Source organism: Temnothorax americanus, unplaced genomic scaffold, assembly GCF_048541705.1.
Source record: "Temnothorax americanus isolate GAGA-0224 unplaced genomic scaffold, ASM4854170v1 Scaffold163, whole genome shotgun sequence".
NCBI lineage: Eukaryota > Metazoa > Arthropoda > Insecta > Hymenoptera > Formicidae > Temnothorax > Temnothorax americanus.
Genome location: NW_027509300.1, coordinates 75,526 through 81,977, shown reverse-complemented (window position 1 = coordinate 81,977; position 6,452 = coordinate 75,526).

Genomic DNA, 6,452 nt, shown 5'->3' with positions numbered 1-6,452 from the left:
TTTGTTCTTTCCGCATTTCTGGCACTGTATCATTGGTTTATTATCTCGTGCTTGTGGGGAATGCGTGTAATTATTTTTCTGCGTTTGCCCCTGCAATTGTTTCTTGCAGTGTAGCGTAATGTTGTGATTGTACGAGTATTTTGATATCTTCTCGTAGCCCTAATTGAAAGTTTTGCAATGCTTGTTGCTGTATGATTTCTAGTGTGATCCGTTTTTCTTCGGGAGCATGGTTTCTTCCTTCTATCATTGATTCGTGCAATTCCATGGCTAACTTATCTGTTCTGAGTCCGAATGATCGCGCGCTCTCCCCTTGTTTTTGTTTCAACGTGTGAAATTCTAACTGGAGATGCACTTTTTCTACTCAGATAAGAAATTTCTAGAATTAAAGAAATTCTTTTTTTAATTGCTGAAAATCCTAAATTTCTCGCGTTTGGAAGTCTGTCATAGCCCTTTCTTTAAGTTTCGTGCATAAAATCGATTCGCTAATAATGTTCCTTCTTCTGAAGAGGTTAATTTTTTATCGCGTATGATAGTGCGCTTGAATTTTTGGAGTTTGTTTAAATTTTCGTTAAATTCTGGGATCATGTTTCGAGCTTTTTTTAATCTTAAGTATCCTATCGCATGTTCGGCTTGGTTGCGGATATCATTTGAAGTGCACCCGTACGCAATATTGTGTCTATTTGTACCCGTAATCGTGTCGGTTTATTGTATATTAGAATATAAGTAAAATAGACGATATAATAATATAAATAATCTGCATTAATCACCTGATTTCGTCTGTTCGATTCAGTCTGTTTTCGTCACTTTCTGACAATCCGAAGTCTTCTTTATCGAGATCGCCTATGATCGGTACGATTTCTTTTTTGGAAATTGGGTACCTCTTCTTTTATTCGGTCAAAAAGCTATGGATTACAGATTTGAATAACGATCATTTACAAATATACATCATGTTTCGATATTGTTTTCGAGATACTCACAGGTTTCTCAAACATCTCGCCCAGTCGGCTTTTGGGACATTTGTCTTTTTTCGAACGTATCAGCAGATATATCGTCGAAATATCGGGGCAACTTCGTAACAGTTTTTCAGTCAAAATTTTTCCAACAAAATCAGTCCCTCCTATAAGACAATATAACAAAGTAAAATACATTATGTACGTGTATGTATATACATATACAGGGTGTCACGTTGCTATACGTGTAGCGAAATATTAGGAAAAGCGCTTTACAAATAACAATGGCTGTGCACGAATGTCGCTCATGTACAGCCATTGTTATTTACTTAGCGTTCCTCCCAATGTCTCGCCACGCGTCTAACTACGTGAATGTTGGGTTGCAGCTTCTCATCGAATAGCACGGACGCATCCTGATTCGCGTATTTTATTAATTAATTTTTTATTAATTATTAAGAAACTTACAAAACGTAAAGAACTTTTTGCGAATCAGTTTTATCCGCTCTACCTGCTCATGAACATTGGTCCGCATTAATATGCCGCATGGCACCCTGTATATGTACGAGATAGCACAAAATATTGTTTGAAAATTCAAGGAATATGCAAAATAAATATAATTTAAATTTTGTGGGGCTAGCAAACAGAGCTACATATTAGTGTTTAAGAGATATGTATTATAAATTAGTAATAAAAACAAACGTTTCGACCTTTAATATAGTTATCATCAGTGCCCAATGTACAATTATTTTAAATTATTTAACCGGAAAACGCAAAATTTAAATTGATTAATTGCAACAAAAAAAAAATTTAGGCAAAATGTTTTGCCAATTGTTGTGCCCCTTTTTTGTGGGACAAAGAATTTTTTGATTCCAGGGAAGAAACGGAACTATGTATACGACTCGTTAAATAAAAGATAGACTTTAATAATTGCTTCTGTTTGATCGTTATTTATGTGAAATGAATTATTGCTGAGTTGCTCCATCGAATGTGGGCCGCTCGCGCAACTCATCGTTTTACTGACTCGGCTTTCGCATTCACGATCGCGTTTCTTTATTATCTTAATTTAATACATTTTTTTAATAATATATTTTTAAATAATATAATAATAATTTTTAAATACATCTCTTTAAATAATACTTAAATATTTCTTAATCATTAATTGGGGCCGCAACACAATTATTATTTAATTTTGTTAAATAATTCGAAATATCTGTAAATTGCGCACTGTGACAAAAACCACATTAAAGGTTAATACGTTTGTTTTTTATTACTAATTTATAATACACATCTTAAGTACTAAAATCCAGTTTTGTTTGCTAGCCCTGTCCGTTCAATTTGTTTATAATAATGCAAACGTGCTAATATTTACTTTTACATATTTACCAACCTTTGACTGCGTGCCGACTAAATTTGTCAGACTTGAAACACACACAGCTCCGGTTAAATATTATATCCGAATAACTCCATCGCGCCTTGTAATAAAGGGTGCCATTTCGTAGGATTTACTATGAATCTTTCTATATAATTTCCACATTCTAAAAGACATATGAATTTATTATAATCTTTTGTTTTAAGCACCTATTTATATTTCTGCAGTACCTCAGACAATGATTCATGCAAATGCAAGCCGGAAGCAAGTGACTGAGCCAAGTGCAAATTCTATGTAATATTTTTTGTTGTAATATTATTACAAAGGGCCACCATTGAACTTTGGGCAAGGGATATGTCTTTCTTATGTCGGCGATTTTATAGAACCATTCACCTATAGTCGGTGCGTCAGCCGACGGTACGAAATTATAAATTAACATGTATTTGCCTCTCCTACAAGACAAAGCTATTTAAGGATATTTAAGCCGAGATGTTTCTTATGTAATGTAATGTAATGTTATGTAATGTTTCTTTATGCATTGAAATGATAAATAATTATGCGCTAATGTACACAATGTGTAATTACGTCAATATTTTTATTTTAATATTTATTCTGATACTATGTATTTTAAAGTCAGCCCTATATATTGTCCTATATTGAAATAGTTTTGTTGTATATCTAATACAGCAAATAATTGCGACTATAATTTAAAAATAATTATTTTTATTGTTATCAGATACACACGTTGAGCGCGGATAAGTGTGTATTAATATAAGGTATCTGAATAATTATTAGTAATAACTTTGCTCGTATAAAAAAGAGGTTTTGCGTCATGGCGATTGTATCTATAATAATTACCTGAATTAAATAAAAACATCCCACGCGCTTGCAATTAAAGCGTTTCCGGTGAGATCAACGGAAACAAAATTTGTAGAGATATAAGGATTGCATAGCATAAATCTTATTGAAAACCACTCGATATAGACACCGTTATCCCTATTTCCCCTAAAAAGTTGTTATTCCATCCGACGAGCGGTTCATTAGCGGTAGATGTAACTGAAATAGTTATTTGTGTAACAAATGCTGTAAGAAGCTGTAGAGAAAGTAACAAGAATAATTAGAATTATTTACCTTATATATTAAAATGTTTTTATTATTTTCCGACAACCCCGTCCTCGAAATCGAGATTGCCTACGATTGTCACGACTTTTTTACGGAAATTAGGTACTTCCTTTTTCATACGATCATAAAGCTACAGATTATATATTTATATAGCAAATTGTTTCACGAATGCATCATGGTTATTCGATATCGCTTTCTTTGCTCTCACCAAACTCTCAAACATTTCGTCCAGTTGACTTTCGGGACTCTTGTCTTTTTTCGACCGTATTAAATAAGTACATCGTGTAAATGTCAGGGCAACTTCGTAATAGTTTCTTGATTAAGATCTTTTCGAGAAATCTGGTACTTCCTAACAAAATAAAGTTGTATACATTCTACTTTGTGTAAAAAGATATCTTGAAAATTATATTTCTACAATATGTATTAAAGAATTATTATTAATTAAAAAATTAATGTTTAGTAAGTTTATGAACAATAACTTAAAAAATAATCTGCTATTAAATTACGCATGACTTATAGCCCAGTAAAATGACTCGAAATTTGTCGATCTCGAGGAAATAATACTGACTAGGCTGAAACTTTGTAAACAGGCTTGTTTTAGGGTACTATTTAACATATAAAAGTCCCCATGTGTAGATGCCACGTTACGGACAGAGGAGGGTCCAAAAGGTCCAAAAAAAAAACCAGTTTTTCGCAAATAACTCCAAAAATATCAACTTTACGGAAATTTATGTAGATATAAAAATTGTAGCTTACAAAATTTCGCACAATTTTGTTTTTTATTCAAGTCTGTACGACCAAATGGAGCAGAGATAAAATTTTTTAAACACCGGTAGTTTTGCGACGCAACAAAAACTCGTACACGCGTCGCGCATTTTTCGCTAATATCTCGAAAATGGACTCTTAAATCGAGGCTAACGCGTACGCGCGTCGCGCATTTTTCGCTAATATCTCGAAAATGGACTCTCAAATTGAGGCAAAACTACCGGTGTTTAAAAAAATTCTATCTCTGCTCCATTTGATCGTACAGACTTGAATAAAAAACGAAATTGTGTGGAATTTTGTAAGCTACAATTTTTATATCTACATAAATGTTTGTAAAGTCGATATTTTCCGAGTTGTTTGCAAAAAACTGATTTTTGGAATCTTTTGGACCCTCCCCTCCCCGCAACGTAGCGCCTACACGTGGGGACTTTTAATATGTTGAATAGTACCCTAAAACAAGTCTGTTTACAAAGTTTCAGTCCAGTCAGTATTATTTCCTCAATATTTTGTCATTTTACTGGGCTATTACAAATATTATATTTTTATATACACTTTCTACCCCCTACAAAGTATATGCATATATAAAAGAATTATTTACATTCAGTATAACAGAAAAGAGACAATAATAAAACTTGTTACATTGTGTGTGTGTGTGTGTGTGGTTTGATGTTTATTTTTAAAGTTTATTTTAAAGATTTTTTAACAGTGAACAAGAGTATAGGGGGAGTCCGGGAGACTTGACCATAGAGGAGAGTTGAACCACTTCAAATATCTCGTTCAAATTTTGAACAAAGAGCTCAATCCGAGCACGTGACAACATTACGCTTGGTAGTGCGTTTCGACTGTGATTGAGACAAACGTGTTTTAACGTGCTCGGATTGAGCTCTTTGTTCAAAATTTGAACGAGATATTTGAAGTGGTTCAACTCTCCTCTATGGTCAAGTCTCCCGGACTCCCCCTACTGTTTGTAGAAATACATTAATTATTCATTCTAATAAATTTTCTATTAATAATAAAAATTATTAATGCATTTTGTATATTTATACAATACTATCACAACATAAAGATCAATGTATTGATCATCTTAATATTATCTTTACCATAAAGAGAAGATATTTCTATGATAGAAAGAAAAAAAGACATGTAGTAGTAGTATTTATTAATACTTCACCTTCTGGTGCTTACATAGCAGTTTAGCCTGCCAGACTTTACACGACTATACATTTATCAAATCCTGTTTCCGGTTTTTACATTTTGCTATTACAATCCTGTTTATAAACTAAATATACGTTAATTTAGGTGTGCTTTATGCGTGGTATAAACTTTAGTACCTCTTGCGGTATAAAAATCAAGATACTGTGCCTCCAAAGTTTTAATTTTTACCAAAATTTAGTAAAAGTTGAAACTTTGAGGCTCAGTATTTTGATTTTTATACTGCAAGAGGTACTGAAGTTTCAAGAAAATCTATAGAAAATTGATTTTTTTTAGTACAAGGACCGGATAACTACCTACATTAAGATACGTTTAGTTTGACTTGCTGTTGCCGCGAGCGTGAAACGTGTGTGAATATGTGATTTGTTACCCACAAATGCTGATAGAAGCTGCTAGATATATATTTATATTTAATATTTTTATAACAAAGAAAGCTACATCTAAAATAGTTAACAATTTTCTGCAACAGCATTTTGCTATTCGATCATTACAAAATAACTTTAAAAGATATACAATCTTTATCAAAAAGCACATCTGCTACGCGTTTTGTATTTCTATTACGTTTTTATTAATTTAACATAGACTTTCGTCGTATAGCTAATTTACCCTACTATCGGGGCAAGCTGGCTACACTGCAGCATGTTCGTATTTCACTTATTACAAAAAAACTATACGGTATAAAGGATTGTTCTTGTTATGAAAATGTATATAAAAAGGTTCTCTCTATCATATAAGTACTTGTTTAATCATGATAATTAGTTGTTTAAAAAATCAAATGCCGAAATTGTGAAAACTGTGCCAACGAGCCCCGATCTCCCCTACTAATGTGCACCAGTTCAAGAAGTTCTTCAAAATGAAACAAACATATAAACGTTCTTTTAATAGCCACTAGCAGAACGTTTATTTTGCAGCCGTTGGAAGTTTTCTAAGCTCAGATTTGTCCGATGACAAATAAATTAAGACCGGTAGAACATAATTTAATTTAAGCAAATAAGTGGATATATGTGCATGGATAAAATAATTTATTTTGTACA